The sequence below is a fragment of the Sceloporus occidentalis genome, unplaced genomic scaffold (assembly GCF_023333645.1).
Source record: "Sceloporus occidentalis isolate IW3139 unplaced genomic scaffold, rSceOcc1.0.p SCAF_3, whole genome shotgun sequence".
Classification (NCBI taxonomy): domain Eukaryota; kingdom Metazoa; phylum Chordata; class Lepidosauria; order Squamata; family Phrynosomatidae; genus Sceloporus; species Sceloporus occidentalis.
The window spans coordinates 239,996,322-240,016,470 of NW_028316983.1; the positions used below are offsets into that span (position 1 = coordinate 239,996,322).

Here is a 20,149-nt window from a genome sequence, read left to right on the forward strand (position 1 = left end):
TCCAGCCTCTGCTTAAAGACCTCCAAGGAGGAAGACTCCACCACACTCCAAGGGAGTGTTTTCCACTGTCGAACAGCCCTTACTGTCAGGAAGTTCCTCCTAATGTTGAGGTGGAATTAAATTAGTTATTGTTCTGGGCCTCCAAGTCATTTTTAACTAAAGCTATCTTGGGATTTTCTTGGCAAGTTTTTTTTCATAGAGGATTTGCCATTGTCATCCTCTGAGCCTCAGAGTTTGACTTACCCAAGATCACCCAGAAGGTTTCTGTAGCTGAGCAGGGATTAGAACCCTGATCTCCAGAAACATAATCCAGTGCTCAAACCGCTATACCATGCTGGCTCTTACTACATTAGTGGCTGCATTCAAATATCACACAAGTATTTAAATTCTAAAACTCTTAGCTTATAAACCATGCTTTGCAAGGGAATGCCAAACCCTAGAGTATTGCATCACAAATTAACGCTGTTTTATAAACAACTTTGTGCTAACATCATTCCTGCTCATCCAAAGTATGGAGATGGGTCAATGGGTAGTTTTAACATGAAATTTAAAAATGTGCCCAGATAGTGTGGACAAGTTTCAGTATTAAAGCCCCCGTGATTAGGAATGTTGTTTACAAAGCAAAAGGAAGTGTAACTGCAATTTTCATCCCAGCTGGTGGAAGTCCATTGAATTCAATGGGCCTTATGAAAGTGGTAGCTAACCTTAGTTGGGATAAAGTTTGGATTAAACCCAGAATGCTTTGTTTGGTTAGTGAACAAGTACAAGTGACTGAAAGAAATTTAATAAATATTCAAACAAAAGAAGTTTGTTGAGTGTCCAGAAATCCTGACAAGAAGAATGATCTACAACAAGAAATCTTCATAGTTTGGGAATTTCTGTGCAGAAATGTATGTTCCTTTGTGCAGAGTAAGTCCCAAGCTGGAAATGGTTTTGACATCTGGTGGTCTGCAGCCTCTCTCACATTGTGAAGTATTACTCCTGACCATGTGGGAGTCCTAAACCTCTGAGTATGATGGAGTGATTGTAGACATTTAGCTAACAAGTCCTTGTTTGTGGATGAGCTCCAGAATGTTTCCTCTGATTGACCACAGTTTCCCTTAATAGGCTGGCTAGGGCAGCTAATAGTTTTCTAATCATACTATATCTGGCAAATTTCTTAATTCTTGGTAGATTAAAAGATCTTTATTTGGAAGATATGCAGAGTGCAAACACGGATAGCTATTAGCATACAGAACTAACTGAAATGGAAAAGTGAAAAGGGATGGCAGAGTTTAAGGGATTCCAATAAGGTTATATTTACCTGTATCAAGAGAAGACAATGGAAGGCTGGAGGGATTCAGACAAGGGGATCTGAGGGGGACATACAACATACATAGAGTGTGGGTGTGTGTGTGGGCTGGACTGTGGGTGTGCAGCCTCCAGAGTGGTTGGTGGTTTTAACAAAAGCAAGGGTGGGATTGGGATGATGGCCCTGGGAAGAGTAGATGGAAAAGTTGTGCTGGGATCACAACAGGGGATAGGCAGAGAGTCTGGCTTACTGCTTTAAATGCAAAGAGCTTATTTGTCTCAGGTTTTAAGAGGAAATGTAGAATATTAGGGGGAAGGATAAAGCACTTTAAAATCGATAGTTTTATTTACTTAGATGTCCACATACGTAGGGAAGTGATTCCTTTTTCCATGTGAAGTCGAAGGCTTTTATGGCCGGTATCCATAGTTTTTTGTGGGTCTTTCGGACTATGTGGTCATGTTCTAGAAGAGTTTATTCCTGATGTTTTGCCAGCAACTGTGGCTGGCATCTTTAAAGAAAGAAACATGCTTTCTCCAAATACGAGATCTCAAAATATGAGGACCCCAAAATGCAGTGTGAGATATGCAGGGGTCCATAACTCACCCCTTATTTAAAATATAGCTTTGAACAAATTAAAAATGGAAACTTTAGCTAGCTTCCTGTTTTGCAGTTATGGATTTGTAACCTAGAGTTACTGATCCAAAACCACACCATAGTCCCTTATGTTTTGATGATTGTGGCACTGGTGCCACAATCATAAATGCCCCCTCAACCCTACCTTAACATCTTTTGTCCATACCAAACAATGAAAGTCTATCCTGCTGCTGGTCAGGGTACAGCAGATTGATGTTTCTGTTCCTTCTATCAACAAACGAGGCTACAATAAAAAAAAACCTGCAACAGTATTCCTGCTTCTGAATATTTTGCAGTGTTCCAGCAGCCTTGCTGGTGGGAGGAATCTAGAAACATCATCCTGCTGCACCCCGATCAGCAGCAAAACAGACCTCCATTGCTCAGCACAGCTGCTGGCTCTTAAGGTGGATTGGAGGGAGGGTTATTGGGACAGTACACCTTAGTTGTGTATTCATAACTAAAGCCCTTTAAAAAAAAAACAATTAGAGGCTCGAAATGGCAGCGTATGTTGGTAAAATTGTACAATTCCATGCTCACTATTCCATGTCAATGAACCAACACATGATGTATAACATCACTGCCCTCCAGAAATAAACCACAGAGTGGATGCCATCTATATAAATGTGTGTTTTAAATGCTATATAATTTTTGGAATAAAGTTTTTAAAAAAAAGAAAGAAAAGAAAGCACAACTTTTACATTAATTGTAAAATACAGTGAGAGCATTATCATACTCGCTTTTTTTCTTTAGCATGGCAGCAGTAACTTCAAGATTTTGCTAGAATGGTGTTTTCTGTTAGACCCACTCATAAAATAACGTTGTTTATATTTATATCCATCCATCAAAGGAACTAATGATGGTATAGACAGACATTTCATCCTCTCAAAAGCCCTGTGAGGAAGTTAAACTCAGAGATATCGACAGGCCAAGGCCATCTACTGAGTTTCCAGGCTGAATGAGGATTTGAATTGCAGATCGCCTTAGTGCTAGACTGACACTCTTAACTCTCTCCCTAGTTCTTCATTTTAGTGGGGGGAAAGAGTGTCTAGTCATGTGACTGAATTTCAGAATCTTGAACTATCGGTTGTTCTAATCAATGTATTATGTCTGGGATCAAGAATAAAAATGTATATCAAAATGTAGGCTTGGAAGTCATCATTCATATGGTCATCTTTGACAAATAAGAATTGTCTTCTGGCAATCTCTGCTTCCTAAATTTAGAAAGAATGGTTTTTTAAAGATACAATGGGTAAAGTACAGCCCACAGGTCTCTTGAAGTTTCCGCCAGTCCATCTGTTTCTGTTTGTTTGTTTGCTGCCTTCTTGGCTCATCCCAGATGCCATGTCTCCTCCTTCCACATTTGAAAGGACAAAAAGGGCCAGCCAGTGGTAAACTGCCTTGCATGGAAGACTCTAGCTATGGTGGCTTTACAAGAAACAGTCTTCAGAACTCCAAACTCCAGAAAATAAGATTGCAACAAAATGTAGTTCTCATTGTGGTTTTCTCCCCTTTGAGAATGTTGATGTCTCCTGTTGATCAAGGAATAGCAGTAGATAACCACACTTTGTGCAGTTGCCTACCCTTTTTTGAGGCTTTAAGTATTGTACGCATGGTAAATAATGACTGTGTTTAGGCATACAGATTAATGGAGGAGGGATGGACAGTTGTAGCCTTGACTGCAAACCTGCAAGAAGGATTGTCAGTCTACTTGAGGATATATAAGAATCAGGGGGCCAGTTCATGCATCAATTTTTAATCTCCCAAAACCTTGCTATTCATTATTTGATGACTTCTTGTTTGCCTCATTGAGAAATAATGTTTGAAATATAGGGTACTATACTGCTTTCTTCCATGTGCCACACATACACACATGGTAATCCATACTGACAAGATTTGACTTGACGGTGGATGGTGTTTTTCCCCCCATGTTATGCCCATGTTGCCATAAAGTCAAAGAAATTAATTAAGTTATGGCCAAACTGCATCAAAAGAGCCTCAAAACCATTCAGGGATTTCAGTTTCAGTTGAACATTTGGTTTCAGTTGAACATTAGAAAAAGAACAACCTGACAGAAAGAGCACTTCAGCAATGAGAACCAATTACTTAGAGAGGTGGTTGGGTTTCTTTGTTTGGGCCAACTTCAAAAAGAGTCTGGACAGCTACCTGCTGGGGATGCTCTGGATGGGATTTTTGCATGAAGCAGGGAGTGGGTTCGGATTCAATGATCTATCCCCTTCCAACTCTGAATTATATGATTCGCACATTTACCCACTTCTCAGGTGAGCATTTGAATTGCCTGCACTGGACAGGTTGTTTTATCCATGAAATGATGTGTCTGAACCAGAGTCCAACATGTCTTTAAGCTGCAGGCAAATGGAGGACCACTTATTGGATACCCTTACACAAATGAGTAAAGAGTACAGCTGTAAAGTGTTAACACTACTGTAATGCCCCAACAGGTTTTCAGCCATAATGTTTGTTTATTTGTTTTCATAAACCTAACCAGCTTTGGTAGTAAGCAAATCATAAGGGCCTCTCTTGATGACTTCAGAATTCAGTCAGCCTCCTGAAGATGAAAGCAGTCTTTATATTGAAGGCATAAAAGCACCCTTCCCTATCCAGCCACATTGACTGAGAGGTTGTGGGTTGTAATCCAATACATCTAGAGAGCAGTGAGTTGGCGAAGACTGCATAAGAGCCCAGATGGGTGAACTCGACAAAGATGTTCAGACATCATTGCTTAACACTACAATATAATTAAACTGCTGTTGCTTATATATATATCAGCTTTCTAAGAAAGAAATTTCAAAAATACAAACTCCAGAGAATTACAAAATTAAAACCTGCAAACGAAAACTTGGAAGCAATAAACGTGTTTACCAGATATATCTGTGCATTAATCAGATTAAAGCATTGTAACAGCAACTTGCTGCTAGTTCTAAAATTAGTTTTTACTCAAATTCTCAAGACTGCCAGAATCTACATATGAGTGCATGACTATAAGTAAAAGTAAGAATGGATAGTTACTGGGCAAAATAGAACTGTTTATAACTGGAAAATACAAGGCCTGTGTTTCAGTAGGTAAATACTGGCATCTGAGAAGTAATCAAATTAGTTCTTTAGTTACATAAAGAAGCCACATTTAACTCAGTGTATCTTGTGCAGACATTTTAGGTATTATTTGTAGGACCTGCATACTTAAAATGTTAGCCTATTTATAATTTAAGAGACACTTTGCCATTAGAATTAGATATTTTAAGCCTCCTAATTTTTTTTAAAAAAAGTGTGTTTATATTCATCCTTTCCCCCATGGACTACTTTTGACTGAGGTAGTAATCTCTGTGTGAGATTGCATCATTTATTTGGTAGATCAGGGTGGCAGTCATGTGGCCATCTGCATGTGGTTGAACTGCACCTCCCAGCAGCCCTATCCAGGAGGCCAGTTTTGAGGAACACTGGTAGTTGCATCTGTGCAACATCCACAGGGTCATATGATTTTCATGCCTGTTATAAATTAAACGTTTTCAGTGAAGTTCTTCTCTTACTTGCAACTTTCTATAGAAAGTACCTTTTTGTTTGCTTTTGGAGTATGGAAGAGCATTCAACGTGAGCCCACACTTGCAATTTGAAGTGGTACAATCCACTCATAAGTTTACTCACCCCAATAAGACCTACATATCACTTCTCAGGAGTCAATTCAGTTATCCCGGATAATACCTCAGACAGGTCTGTTATCTGAAGACTTGGCTGACCTTTTTTTAAGATGGGAGGGATTAATTCTACCCCAACTTTTTAAAAGAATACTTGCCCAGAAGTAGGAAACTTCTATATATATTTTAACTATTGTTCCCATTCTGAGAAAAAGGCTGGATGGCAACAAGAACAACAACTGAATCCTGTTGGTGTCTTTGTTGTCGCGTGCCTTCATGTCATTTCCAAATTATCGTGACCCTAAGTCAAACCTGGTTTTGGCAATATGTTCTTGGGAATTACACACACATAAATTCCACCAAGAAAGTGATTGGGTATTTTTCACTGATGCACATCCACATTGCAGTTTTAAGGTCATAGAAGTGGAGCTGTGCATTTGCTTGCATATTTGGTGTCATAGTTCTATAGTACAACATTGCCATTCAACATAAAAATTTTCCCTTACACATTACATCATAACTCCACATCAAGAGATCTATGGCCTTGTACATACCTGTAAAAAAGTCTGGAACGGCGTCGGCCTTTTTTCCTGTGGAAGGAAGCCGCAGCTGCCAAACCACGTGGCTTCCCTCCGCAAGAAAAACAACCCGCAAAAAGCGGGGGGTTTTTTTCCTGTCGTGCCAGTTATGTTCGAGTGCGCCAATGGCGCACTTGTGATGTAACTGGAGTGACACAATGTAAGGATGCTACGCATCCGTTATGTCATAATGGCAGCGCCCGTGTATACGCCAGTATGTGCTAGGGTTAGGGACTGCAGTTACTGTACGGTCCCATAACCCTACCACGGCACAAGCACAGCACTTTAGCGCTGTCCATACTGTGCCTATATTACACAACCCCAGTGTAAGATCTTGGACATTGTTTTGGATATTTTTTACTTGCAGAGTAAAAACCTGCTTATATTTTCAGGACGGGAAAAAATATTTTTACTTTGCTTACAAGGGAAGCACTCGAAACTGGCACCACACATTTGTAACCTGAAGTGGCATGATGCCCTGTACCACATGCATAATACAGGTTTATACATAGTTCTGTACACTATATATCACAAAGGTATAGAACTGCTATTCTTTGTGTTATACCACATAGCCACTGTATTCTAAAACCCAATTATGTGATCTTGCCAAAGCTGAACCTGTGTCCTTTTAAATTAAAATTAGACCTATCCAGGTGAGATACCACAGCTAGTTTGCATTAAATTTGTGAGAAATTCTACCTTTAAAAACACACTGTTAACTATTGTGAACGTGAAAACCATGGGCCTTTTCTATTTTAACAGCAAAGCCATTCTTTTGTTTTTCTCCAGAAAGACATACAATACACTTTTCCACATAAATCAGTAACATTTCTAATTGCTGCTCTCCACCACCTGCAACGTGATAATCCCCAGAGAGTCACAAATAATTACTAGTTCCAAGAATATATACATCTGCAGTTTTTTTTTTTTTTGTTCTGCTGTTTTCCAGGGACTTCGCTATGGACAGATTCAAAATACTCCTCTCACCAGTGTGCCTTGGAAACAATAGCCAGCAGCTATATGAAGCTTCACTTGGATTTCCTTTTTTATACTACCTGCTGAACTGCAGGGTTTATAGTATGTATAGCTTTTCAGATCTCAATTTTAATGCTAAAAATGTTTCATTTACTTCTGCTGTACCTTTGTGAAGCAGTTAATAAAAGCTATTCTGTTTCATTGTCTTGTACAAAGAAAGATTGATTCTTCATCAGATTCTTTTAGTTTCTTTAGAGTAAGAATAACCTTGAAAAGGAGTCCCTTTCAAGTTTGCACATTACTGGAAGGGGCTTAGCAGCTAAGGCAAGTAAACAGTGGAGTGTGTTGCAGAAAACACTTTGGCTAATGTAAGCAGATATGCTTTCAGCACAAGAGGACATGGGAAAGGATTTCTGAAGGACTAAGAAGCCACATTTTATTTCCATACCATTGTGTGAGCTTGTTGGCACTCGCAACATTCTGCTGATAAAAATTGCATTATAAAATCCCAGTATTGTTTGGTGCAGTATCTGTTCTCTTCCCTTTACTATGTGGCAGTGCACTTGGAATCTGAGCACATAGTAGCCCCTTCAAAACAAAAACACATGGCAGTTCATTTGCCATTTGAACAACCTGTTATCAGAAACCAAACCTGCATGGCTAGGATTCATGTGCATCAGCCTTGTAACTTCTCTCCTCTGACTTGTCATTTCCATTCAATACACATTCTCACCCTCATTGTTTTGTGTATGGCTCCTACTGCAGGCTCAGTCTTCTCTCTTTACCCAGAACAAGGTCCTCTGCTGGTCAACATATTTCCTTATTATTTATCTCTGTTCCTCAAAATTTTGTACTTCACCTTTGGTCCGCTAGTGCTACCCATAAGAACATCCCAAGAACGTCCCTTTTAATGACACATTTTTGGTAAGGGGCTTGGTTCCAGTTTCATTTTGTGCAGCACAACATAGGCTGGTTGTATCTTAGGAATTCTAGGAAGTTGCTTTAGGCCATCCGTCTGTCTGGCCTGCTATTGCCAGTACAAGAATTGGAAACCCCTGGAAAGCTGTTGGCAAAAGGTGCTTTTCCCTCTCCCAATCCTGTCTGGAGGTCCTGGGATTAAAGCTGGGAAGCTATTTTTGGCCTACTGAAATTCTTTAAAAAATACTAACAAGCTAGAAGTATGTATTCCTTCATAACATACCATTTTTGCTCTCTTCAGCCCCTGCCCTGACTTGCCTTGTCACTTCCTCCCATTTGCTTTTTGTTCAGGCACAGGTCCCCTGTAAGAAAGGACAAATTTTAAATTCTTGTACACTGACCCATCAGAAAGCAAAGCGCTTTCAGTTACATGTGGACAATTTGGGATATGGAGCATTTCAGAATTCCTGATAAGGGCAACTCAACCTGTATAAAGAAACAGAGCAGCTAAAATTGGAAATGTAGAAAGGCAGACGAATTTAACTATTTTGATCCAATAGAGTCAAACATGGTGCTTTGGGCAGAAGCTTCAGTTTACCAACATATACGCCCAAACTGCAATTCACACATCAGTTTGGATTCAAATGGAGTCTCATGTGGGGAATTCTGCTCACATATGGAGGAGAGGGTATGATGGTCATCAACTTCATTACTCCACATATAGCTCCCATACATCAAGCTATTTCAGAGGATCCCCACCTTTCAAGAGTAGCTTTGCAGGAGAGACAGACTGCAAGTGGAGAAGGGGTTGTAGCAAAGCTGAGTTACAAAAAGCAGATGTGTGCAAATCTACACTCTGATCAATATTTCAATAATACTGTCAGTCTGCCTGCAAATGTAAACAGGTATTGGAATGTATTTTTGGTACTGAAACAAGGCAAAGGTATGTGTCACTACACCAAGCACAATTTCCATTTGCTATTTTGACTTCATCACATTCCTCACTCCCTTGAGGGATTCTCTTGTGCTCCAGTTTTTTACAGTAAGCTCTTTGGGAGCAGAGAATTCTTTATTCTCTGGTCTGTAATTTTATTTATTAATTTATAAATATACATTGCATACATGGCACTGTTTCAAATAATTAAATGGGGCTGTAATGTGTTTAACCCCCCCCCCCCCAACATCAGATCCATTTAAAATATTCCTCAAATTATCCAAACATAATTTCAATGCAAGTATATGGAGCGAGTGGAGATAGAAAGCACCACCTTAAGAGTTTAACACCCTTTTCTCTCTCAGAGGAAAAAATAGATCTTCTGAGATACTTTCTGCAATGATCACTCATGTAACCTGAACACAAAGTAAGCATTTTGCTTCAGTGATAATTGTAATACAGTGGGCCCTCTCCTTACGCGGGGGATCCGTTCCACCCTCCCGCATAAGGGAAAATCCGTGTATGCTCGCACATCATTGTTTATATTGTGCGGCTTCCGCATAAGCAGGAAGCCGCATATGGCGCGGGCTCACAGTAATTACAGTTATTACCACCACCTACTCAAAAATTCGAGATTACTATCCGTTGTATTTAGTGGGACTTCAACATCCACAGATTTTGTTATCCGGGGGGGGGGGGGGTGTCCTGGAACCAAACCACAGTGGATATCATGGGCCCACTGTAATTGATTAAAAAAATTCCCATTAAAAGTAATCTGTGCAAGGAACTACAATATTTTATGGGTGCAGTCCTTTTTGTATCTACTCAGAAATAAAAGCTCTTGGACTCAGTGGGGCTTTCAGTGGCATCATTGGTTAATAGGCTTGCAGACTTAGTGTCCTGTCTACATGAACCATCCTAAAGTCACAGACCATTAGCATACTAGCACTGACTACCCCTTGGGCCATGCAATAATGCTAGTGGAGTGTTCCACTTCTTTAGCCCAGTACTTGACCTTTGTTAATAACTTCCATGTGACAGGGCTTTTTAGATGTTAGTGAAAAGTGACATCTAAATCATCCCTACTTCTCCAGAGAACTAAAGTAACTGAACATAGTTTCACATTTTGCATGTACACTATGTTTGTTGGTGCCCTATATGGAACAAATATATGCAAGTGGACAGACAGGTGTTTTAAACATCAACGTATGTGTGAGAAAGAGCTAATGAACATGGATGTTGAGATACATTTGTCTTATCACAGATCAGGGTTGCCACTGGTCTGCCAGAATTTCCTACCATTACACACAATTGTGGTTCTCTTAATTCACTTAGGACAGAAGGAATATGGCTGATCTGGTTGCTCCTAAGGACAAGTACTGTTTTGCATTTGCCCAAGAGTGCTTGCTGGGTTTTGCTTGGATTTGGGGAAAGATATTACATAAGTAATTTGGAGATGCGGTTGTTTCCTGCAAGGCTGTGTTGTTGACCTTGGATCCACATTTTCTAACAAGGGATGATACTGCCACCACCATTACTAAACAATTGTCCCAACGTTGCCCCAGAATTGAGACAAGGCAACTTGCAAAAGGTAACACAAATGCTGCCATGTTTCCCAGTTCTCTGGAGCAGGTTTCTAGGGTTCATGGGCAGTTGGTCTGATGCTGTCTTAGGCACACACATCAATGCCCTATCAGTTCTCTTCCCTCAGACCTTCCTGGCAGGATGTTCATTCAAACCATGACTGGAGTCATACGGATATACTATGCTAGAAGTTTTTTTCCCAGGGCCATGTACCACTGGTAAGTAAAGACCGACAAAATCTACTGACTCCAAGCATCCAATGTCTCCTCTACCTGCCTTCTGCTGTGCCTTGAGCCTTTCCCCTTCTGTACCACTAAGGATGTGGCCAAAAGTCATCAGACGTCGCTTTCTGTTTTAGAAAAAGGCCTCTCCTTCCTGAGTCCAAAATGACTGCAAGCCTAGAATGTGGCAAAAATGCTTATTAATAATTCCTGGGAACTTAGAGGCCGCAAAAACAGTCTCATACAATCCACAGGCCACATTTTACCTATTCTGTCCTACAGAAGTGGAATTTGCTTCTAGAATGGAATGATTTGCTTCATGTTTGCCTACAACTTGCTGTTTACCAGCTCCAGAAGGGCTGGGGAGTATGTGGTTGGGCTACAACTGCCACCAACCTTAGCCACTGGTGAGGATTGCTGGCATTACACTCCAATAATATCAAGAAGGCCATGCACTGCCCGCTTGTGAGCCATGCCATGGGCCTGAGATTACAGCTGGTACTTCCTCCTTTCTTCATTGGCTGAACAAGCCTTGACCATCGCTTGTACTTTGTATCACCCAAATTCCTATTTAATTCTGACATTGGGGGAAAAATTGGAATAAAAGACTTAAATATACCCTCTGTGCAGATATTAAGGAAAATTATTATAAAATACAATATAGGTGGTACCATACCCTAGAAAAACTGTAAAATATATAAGGATGGGGAAAAAAGAATGTTGGAATTGTGTGGGAAATGTTGGCACCTTTGTATATATGTGGTGGGAATGTAAGAGAACAAAAAACTTCTGGAAGCAAATACATATGGAAAAAGAAAAGATTTTGAATATCAAAATAAAGTTTGAAATAATGCTGTTCCTACTCAGAATGATAGGAGAAGAAAACATAGAAAAGCAATATGGCAGAATAATTTTTTATATGGTGGTTGCAGCCAGAATGACATTTGCCAAAAGGTAGAGTAAGGAGGTCCCAACAATAAATGAATGGTATAGCAAGTTATATGACATGGCAGTTTCTGATGAGTTAACATTTTTGTTAAGGGATATAAATGATAATAAAGTAGAAAAACAATGGATACCTGTTATTGATTATATTGGGGAAAAGAAGGGGGAAGATAAAAAAGAATTAAGTACATAGATTAGGAATAATTAAATAGAGACATATGGAATAATAATGTTGTATATCAAGGGTGGATGTGATTAAAGGGTGTAATTGAGAATCCTAGAAGTATTGAGAATCCTAGAAGTATTTCTGGAATAGAAGTATTATAAAGTAATGTTCATATAATATAGTTAAAATATAGAAATTACATATGGAACTAATAGAATGGTGACGGAATTAAGATTAAAGGTAATTAAAGTCGAAAAGGAAATAAAACTCTCTAGTTCTTCAGTTCAAAGGAAGGGAAGATTTTTATTTTTTAGATGTTGTATGTTAGAAGAGAATGAAATAACAAAGAGGTTGAAGTAAGTATGTTTATATAGGAAAGCTATGTATAGATATTAGAATTGTGTGTATTGATGAATGCATTGTGTTTCTATGTATATTTGTTTTTAATTAATAAAATCTTTTCAAAATAAAAAAAAAATCTGACATTTATACCCAACATTCCCAGCACAAAGTAACAGAAGTTTTGCCATGTAAAAGAAATACACCCCTCCCTCCACATTTGCTGGGGTTAGGGGCACAGGACCCTCGTGAATGTGGAAAAACCACAAGTAAGAAAAACACTACTTTTTTTACCTCTCGAGGAATCACTAGGTCCTCCAGTGCAACTCTGTGGTCAACATCTACCAGACATTGACCATAGAATTGCACTGGAGAAGCTCCAAATGCCCAGTGGAGTGTTCTCTCTAGGAATCTCTGGGTCCTTCAGTGCGACTTTTGGTTAAAGTTGACCATAGAGTCACGCTGGAGGACCTAGAGATTCCTAGAGAGAACGTATTAATAAAATCTGTGACGAGTCAAAGCTGCAAAAGTCAAAGCCGCAAATGTGGCAGGATGAGTGTATGCACAAAACCAACTCAAGTTGATAACTATCTAATTTTTGTTTTTAAAAAGTAACATTTGACACACATCCTTGGCTGCTTCTCCACTTCAGAAATAATGCAGTTTGATTATCAGAGAGCTGTGGTGCCAAAACAAACAACAAATCCCAGGAATTCATAGGATGGAACCATGGCAGTTAATATGGTGTCAAACTGCATTATTTCTGCAGTGCAGATGCAGCCCTTGACTAAGTTGCTATTCCTTCCTTGTATCAGTCCTTAGTATTGTTCATTTAGGACCTGAACAGACAGGCCAAAATAAAGCTGCTTTGGGTCACTTTGGAGGTATGCTGTTTATATGACACACACATCTTAAGAGGCCAAAAGGTGCACCAAAGCTGCACTCCAGTCCTTAGGACTGGAGTGCAGCTTTGGTGCAGCTTCTGGCCTCTTAGGACACATGCATCATTTAAACAGCATACCCCCAAAGTGACCCGAAGCAGCTTTATTTTGGCCTGTCTGTTCGGGCCCTTAGTTCCTAGTGTTACACTTGGCTCTATCCTAGCCTTTTATTCTTCCACTGCTGGGCATCCCTCAAATCCCAATGTTGTCATTGCAGTTACAACCTTAAATACACTGATCTTGTTTTTCATCTAAGCAGTAAACACTAGGCATATCCAGGTAGTACTATGAAAGAATCCTGCCTGAAACCCTGGAAAGGTGCTGCCTTTCAGAGTTGACAACGCTAAACTACATTGAACAATGGAATAACTCAGTGTCTGCTGAAGCTGTACAAGATTGGACACCATCTAAGATTTCTACTAGAGCAAGCTTTACAAAGTGTTGGTTATTACCTTTAAAGCCCTACATGTAGGGAATGCCTCTCCCTACACAATCCACCCCGCACTCTCAGAACAACTGGGAAAAACCTATTACAATATGTAAACACCAGGTTAACAACAACTTCCCACAGGGCATTTACTGCCATAGTTCCTAGATTGTGGAATGGCTTGCCAAAGGAGATCCGTCTCATTACCACCTTAGATGCCTTTAAGAAGGCACTTAAGATGGATGACTTCCGGCAGGCCTAGGGTTGCCATACGTCAGGACTGCCAGACCGGGACAAATGCAGGACAACATTTTCAAATGTAGGACATTTTTTTAAAATGGAGGACACCCCACGCCCCTTCCCGGCCTCTAAGGATATCAAGGCCTCCTTAAAGGCCAGGAAGGGGCACGGGGCGTCCTCCATTAAATAAAAAAGTGTCCTACAAAAAAAAGTGTCCCTCCTTCCTGGCCTCTGAGGAGACCGAGGCCTCCTTAGAAGCCAAGAAGGGGCACGGGGGCTGGCCGTGATCGCTGCAATCACAGCCGGCCTCCTCCCTCTTCCCTGGCTTCTAAGGAGACCGAGGCCTCCTTAGAAGCCAGGAAGGAGAGCAGGGGCTGGCGGCGATCGCTGCGATCCCGGCCAGCCTCCTCCCTCTTCCCTGGCCTTTAAGGAGGCTCAAGCCTCCTTAGAAGCCAGGAAGGCGTGCGGAGGCCCACCGCGATCGCTGCCCCTGGCCCCTGCTGACGCCTGGGCGGCACGCGCAGAAGAATCCATCCCCTTTGGCCAGCTGGCCAACAACAAAGCAGGGGACGAGCTCCTGCTTCAGAGGCGCGTGCACGGGAGGTGCGGCAGCGGTGGCGGCGGTGCTGCCGCCGCCGAGGAGAAGGAAGGCGGAGCCGGAGGAGGAGATGAGTTGGCGCTGCCCACCACTCCAGAAGAGGAGGAGAAGGTGGGTTGGCGCCGTGGCCAGCCGCATTAGCGGCAATGGCAATGGCCGCAAGAGCAGGCCCCGAACTGGGATCAATGCATGGCTGGGGGCCAAACCGGACTGTGACCGGAAGGGGCCCCCAAAAGCGTGATTTTCCCGGCGGCCACCGGGATATGGCATCCCTAGGCAGGCCTATCCACCCAATCTGCTATAAGAGAGTTAGAAATACCCCATCTCTATTTGTAAAGATATGTATTTTAAATGATGATTTAGTCTATGTATTATATTGATAGCGATTTTACTGTTTTATTGAGTGTATATCAAATTGTAGTTTTTTATCTTGTAATGTTTCTATTGTGGTAATCCCGCCTCGATCTGCAGGGAGAGGTGGGAAATATAAATATAAATTATTATTATTATTATTATTATTATTATTATTTCTACCACTTTTCTAAAAAGTGGCAGTCACATGGCCCAGACACCTGGAAATAGCATTTTCTACATTCATGATGTATGCTCCCCTATTAATTATTACAGTATTCGTTCTATGAGACTTCTGGGAGTTTTCTTTCTGCTGTCTTTGGATAATTCAAGGTTCCTTTGGAAAATAGCTCTGCAAGTGGAAGTGATTAAAGGATCTCAAGATGTAAAATGTCCCCTTGGTAACATTCCACTGGAATAACAGTTATGCAGAACCACACCAGTCAAATGTCCATGAATGCCCAATTAGTCTATATTGTAGACAACACACACAACAGCTTCTTTGAATCTTGGGATAATGTGTCAAACTGCCAGAGACAAGTCTGATGCCCGTAAAAGTCCCATACTGAAAGTTCCTGTGATCAAGAGGAAAATGTAAGGCATGTTGGAAATAATTTCCAGTGTGTACCATCACCAAATGATATCTTTAAAAGCAATTAGGCATGCAAAGAAATGGACCGCAGACATTGCTAGGCAATCATTGGTTTTCAAGTCAAGTATAAATGGCTTGCATTGCCAGAATAACTTAGAGTGTCCAAGTTGTCTCACTTATGACTGCTTCATGTTCCAAAAACAAAACAAAACACACTCTGCTGCCTTTCTGGTTGCAGCAAGGTGAGGCAGACACTGACCTTTATCCAAGGGTTCTTACATAACAACAGAACAATGGGATTAAGTAGAATGTAGCTCACACGCTCCACCTGTCCTCATTTAGAAGGGACAATCGCCAATCTGATAACCTGTTCTTACTGAAATGATTCACGTCAGCCAAGCCAAGTCTTCCCCATCACAAGACATTCAAGCACAACACTCTCCAATGTTCTTTCAGAACTCAAAGGCTGTGAAAAGGAAAATTATTCTGATTTTTATTGTAAAGCAAAGTGCAGTGGTTTGAATGTTTGAATAGGACTTTGGCAGACCATTGCCAGGTTAGAATTATCCCAGTCCCTGAGAGTTCAGGGACCAAACCTGCAACTTAGGGACTTAAAATCATACAATCAAACAAGCTTGCTCCCTCCTCAATATGACATCCCTTCAAATATTTTAACTTGGCTATCATGTCACTTCTTAACCTGCTCCTCCTTCACAGGCTAAACATAAATGTGGTTTCCAGAGTTTTTTGTGGGTTTTTCAGGCTATGTGGCCATGTTCTAGATGAATTTATTCCTGACGTTTCACCATTATCTATGACTGGATGCTGGCCATGAAAGCCTTCGACTTCACATGGTTTCCAGACCTTTCACCATTTTAGTCATCCTCTTCTGGGCATGCTCCAGTTTCTCAATATCTCTCTTAAATTGTAGTGCCCAGAACTGGACACAATATTCCAGGTGAGGCCTGACCAAAGCAGAATAGAGCATCATAATTACTTCCCTTGAACTAGACTTATGCTTACCCTTCATCATATCACAAATGAAATCCAAGATACACGTGACCAAACAACATCAGAGTGTGGCCAAAATGGAAAAAGTTATTAAGGAAGAAGAACTCACAAACTGGGAAAGGCTGCAGCAGTTAGTTCTTGCTTGAGCCTACAAGGAAAGACAAAATTCTGCCTCCTCTTCTTCCTCTCCTACTGCGAAGTTAATTGAGTGCAAACTATTTTCACACTTTAAACATAATCTGTAGCAACTGAAGGAATCTGAGGACAAGGAAGAAAACGGGAAAAAGGAAGGCAAACTGGGACATGTTAAAAGCATTTGAATAAATGGGATGAAAGAGGATTGATTGGGACTGTCCCTGATGAACTGGGACAGTTAGAGGACATGAAAATATGGGGGCTTCAGTCCTTGAAAAGATACATATACAGGTTGAGTCTCCCTTATCCGAAATGCTTGGGATTAGAAGGTTTTTTGGATTTCAGAGTTTTTCCAGATTTTGGAAGATTTGCATATACATAATATCTTAGTGATAGGACCCAAATCTAAACATGAAATTAATTTATGTTTTGTATACACCTTATACACATAGCCTGAAGGTAATTTTATATAAAATGTTTTTTAAACCTTTGTGCATGAAACAAAGTTTCTATTTTATTCATTTTATTTATTTATTTCATTTATATTCTGCCTTTCTCCCTGGATGGACCCAAGGCAGTTCACAGATAAAACCTTTAAAGCCATTATAAAATTCAAACAAAACATCTATATATATAACATCACAAAAATATATACAATAACATATAATATAAAATCACATAAAATATAGTTAAGTTAAAAACAGACTTAAAATCCACCTGTTTTGATAGTTTCATTACATTTTTAACTTCTGTCTGTTGTGAATCTTTAGCAGTGTTTTTTAAACTGTTATGTTGCCTTCAGACCCTAAAAGGAAAAAAGGCAGGAGGAAGAAGAGGAGGATGTAAATTGCTTATACTCTCAGTCCTCCACACTTGTTGCTTTGACTTTTGCAGATTTGATTATTTGTGGATTTGATTAACATGTTCTCTCTAGGAATCTCGATGACTTCTAGCAAAATTCTGCAGGAAGTTGATCACAGAGTCATTTTGGAGGACTTAGAGATTCCTAGAAAACAACAATAACATTTCAATAGGTATTTGCAGGTCCTCCAGCACACTTTTATGGTCAATCTGTGCCAGATATTGACCATAGAGTTGCACTGGAGGGCTTAGAAAATCCTAGAGAAGTAAAAAATACTGGGCTTTTTATTTATAGATTTTTTCCCCATTTTCATGGGAGTCCTATGATCCTAACCCCAGTGAATGTGAAAGGCCCGATGTAGTAAAATGTCTGTAATGCATTTCCACCTATTTTGTGTTTTAATTTAGAAGCTTTTAATGTTTTCAGGCAAAGTTGTAATACTGCTGAGCATCACATGCAAAAGAGGCCTATAATCAGGTTTTGAACAGGCACCATATTGGATTCATGGGACTTTGGAGACAGTGACTATGTTTTCAATGTAGTATATAATTTGGTGCATTGTTGTAAAAAAAAAGTTGGACTTAAATTGTGGTTGTGTTGGCAATATTTATTTATAATTGGCCCCATAGAACCCAAAAGAGGTTTATTTATTATTCCTTTCTCAAGCTCCCACTTGGTGAGGAATCTTTATTAAAGTGACAGTCAGAAACTGCAAAGGAATGCATGGGAGATCAGGCACAAATGAAAAAAGAGGCATAGCTATATTCTCTTTCAAATCTCTGATGTATCTGTGCATAGGGTAGGACCACAGCTTTTCATTCACTTATGCCCATAATCCTCATGCCTGAAACTCAGGGGCAGCACTGTGTGCCCCTCTATATACAGTATATATGTTTAGACATTTTTAATAAGGAATGTAATAAGGGTCACATCATTCCTGCTTCATTCATAACCTAATTTCATTAAATGTATCATTTATTAATGAAAATACTCATCCTATATCCTATATCATGGGATCTCAGGATGACATACAATTAAAACTCTTTGGGTTGTTACTACATTACAGAAATAAAGCAGTTTGACACAACTTTAACTAACATAGTTCAATGTTATGGTAATCTGGGATTTGTAGTTTGGTGAGCAATTTAGCCTTTTGCTGTCACAGGGCTTTGGTGCTCTACCGAACTACAAATCCTAGAATTCCATATATTTCAGCCACGGGAGTTAAAGTGGTGTGAAACTGCTCTATTTTCGCAGTGTGGCAGCAGCCTTAGACAGGTGAAAACCTTACTAAACAATTGTTGTTGATGTGTGCCTTCAAGTTGGTTCTGACTTATGGCAACCTTAAAATGAACCTATTGTGCAGTTTTCTGGGCAAGAATGGTTCAGAGGAAGTTTGCCATTGCCTTCCCCTGAGGCTGAGAGTGTGTGTCTTGCCTAAGGTCACCCAGTGCGTTTCATGGCCAAACTGGGAATCAAACCCTGGTCTCCAGAGTCATAGCCCAATGCTCAAACCACTACACCATTAGACATGCTCAAACAAGACAGCTTTAAAACAGTTAAAACAGTTCAAGACATTTAAAAACCATGTGCATGTGTAGGTTTGGATTAAGTCAATGAGACACCAAGGTTTTTACCTGATTCTGGAATGTCCATCGTTGACGCCAATTGGACCTCTGTCATTCTACAACTGGGGAGCCACAGCAGAGAAGGCCTTTTCCCACTGTCCTTTCCAATGTATTGCTCCTGCAGGGGAGACACAGAGAAGGACCCATCCCCAGACTTCATTCCTCAGGCAGACATCTATATGAAGAGACATTCCTCCAAGTTTTGAGGTCCCAAGCCATGTAGAGCTTTGAATCTCATCACCAGCATCTTGAATTCAAACTGTAGGAATATTAAGAAGAGTACAGTATTTGGAAACTTCACAAATGTTAGTGGTATCTTATTTACCCTGTCCTTCACCCAAGGATAAGTGTTATTTTGTTTTCTGAAAACTTGTAATAGTGGCGATGGTGTCTATAATTATGATTACATGTCAGCACAACTGGGAGTAAGGCCCACTGAATTCAGAATCTGCATAGGCATAGGGCCAGGGCTGGACTAAGACTTTCTACAGAAAGGCAAAGGATGTCACCAAGTTATTTTGACCCAGAAGTCAGAAAGTCCCATAAACACATCTCCCAAATCCTGTTGACCAATGCTCAAACTACCATGCCATGCTAGTTCACAATGGTTGCTTAGCAGAGGGAAGTTCAGCAGCTGTGGCTTGTAACCTAGTTGTGTGGCAATACCTGCTGAAATTCCCTCTCTTATTCAGCCATCAAAAGTACAGGAGCTGTCCTCAGTTTTTAATCTGACAACCATATTAGTGATGTCAGTAGAAAATTGCAAGCTCTAATATGTTTAAACTGCAAAATCCTGTTTGTTTTATTTCTTTTTTAAAAAAATACCCCAAACCCTTTTGTACTGTATATTGCTTTCACTACATTTTATTTAACTACATTTAGCTATGTCTACTGTAAGCTATTTTGTGTCCCATACTGAAAGACAGGTGGGGTATAAATGAAATAAATTGGATAAGCTCTATAACCTGACCATTAATGCAATAGTTGCATTACTATTTCTGGGTAAAGAGAAGCTTTGTAAACTGAACGATAATGCACAAATCCTGTGCTGTCTCCATACTATCCCATTAACCACAAGAAAGTCTCTGTGCCTCTCTCTTCTACCAGATTCAGCAATATAGATAGTGAAG

General features: G+C 40.2%; 1 protein-coding gene across 4 annotated transcripts in view; it reads left to right on the top strand.

Moving 5' to 3' along the window:
* KHDRBS3 (KH RNA binding domain containing, signal transduction associated 3) overlaps positions 1 to 7,277 on the top strand; it is a 140,092-nt gene extending 132,815 nt beyond the window's left edge. For 2 of the 4 annotated variants that reach the window (XR_016280656.1, XM_089518009.1), the window contains one exon: positions 2,772 to 3,062. The gene's annotated coding sequence lies outside the window, so the exon portion shown is untranslated. Of the gene's footprint in view, positions 1 to 2,771; positions 3,063 to 7,101 lie in introns of those variants that run through there. The other 2 variants (XR_016280655.1, XM_089518008.1) reach the window with 2 other exon arrangements.
* Positions 7,278 to 20,149: the final 12,872 nt, after the last annotated feature.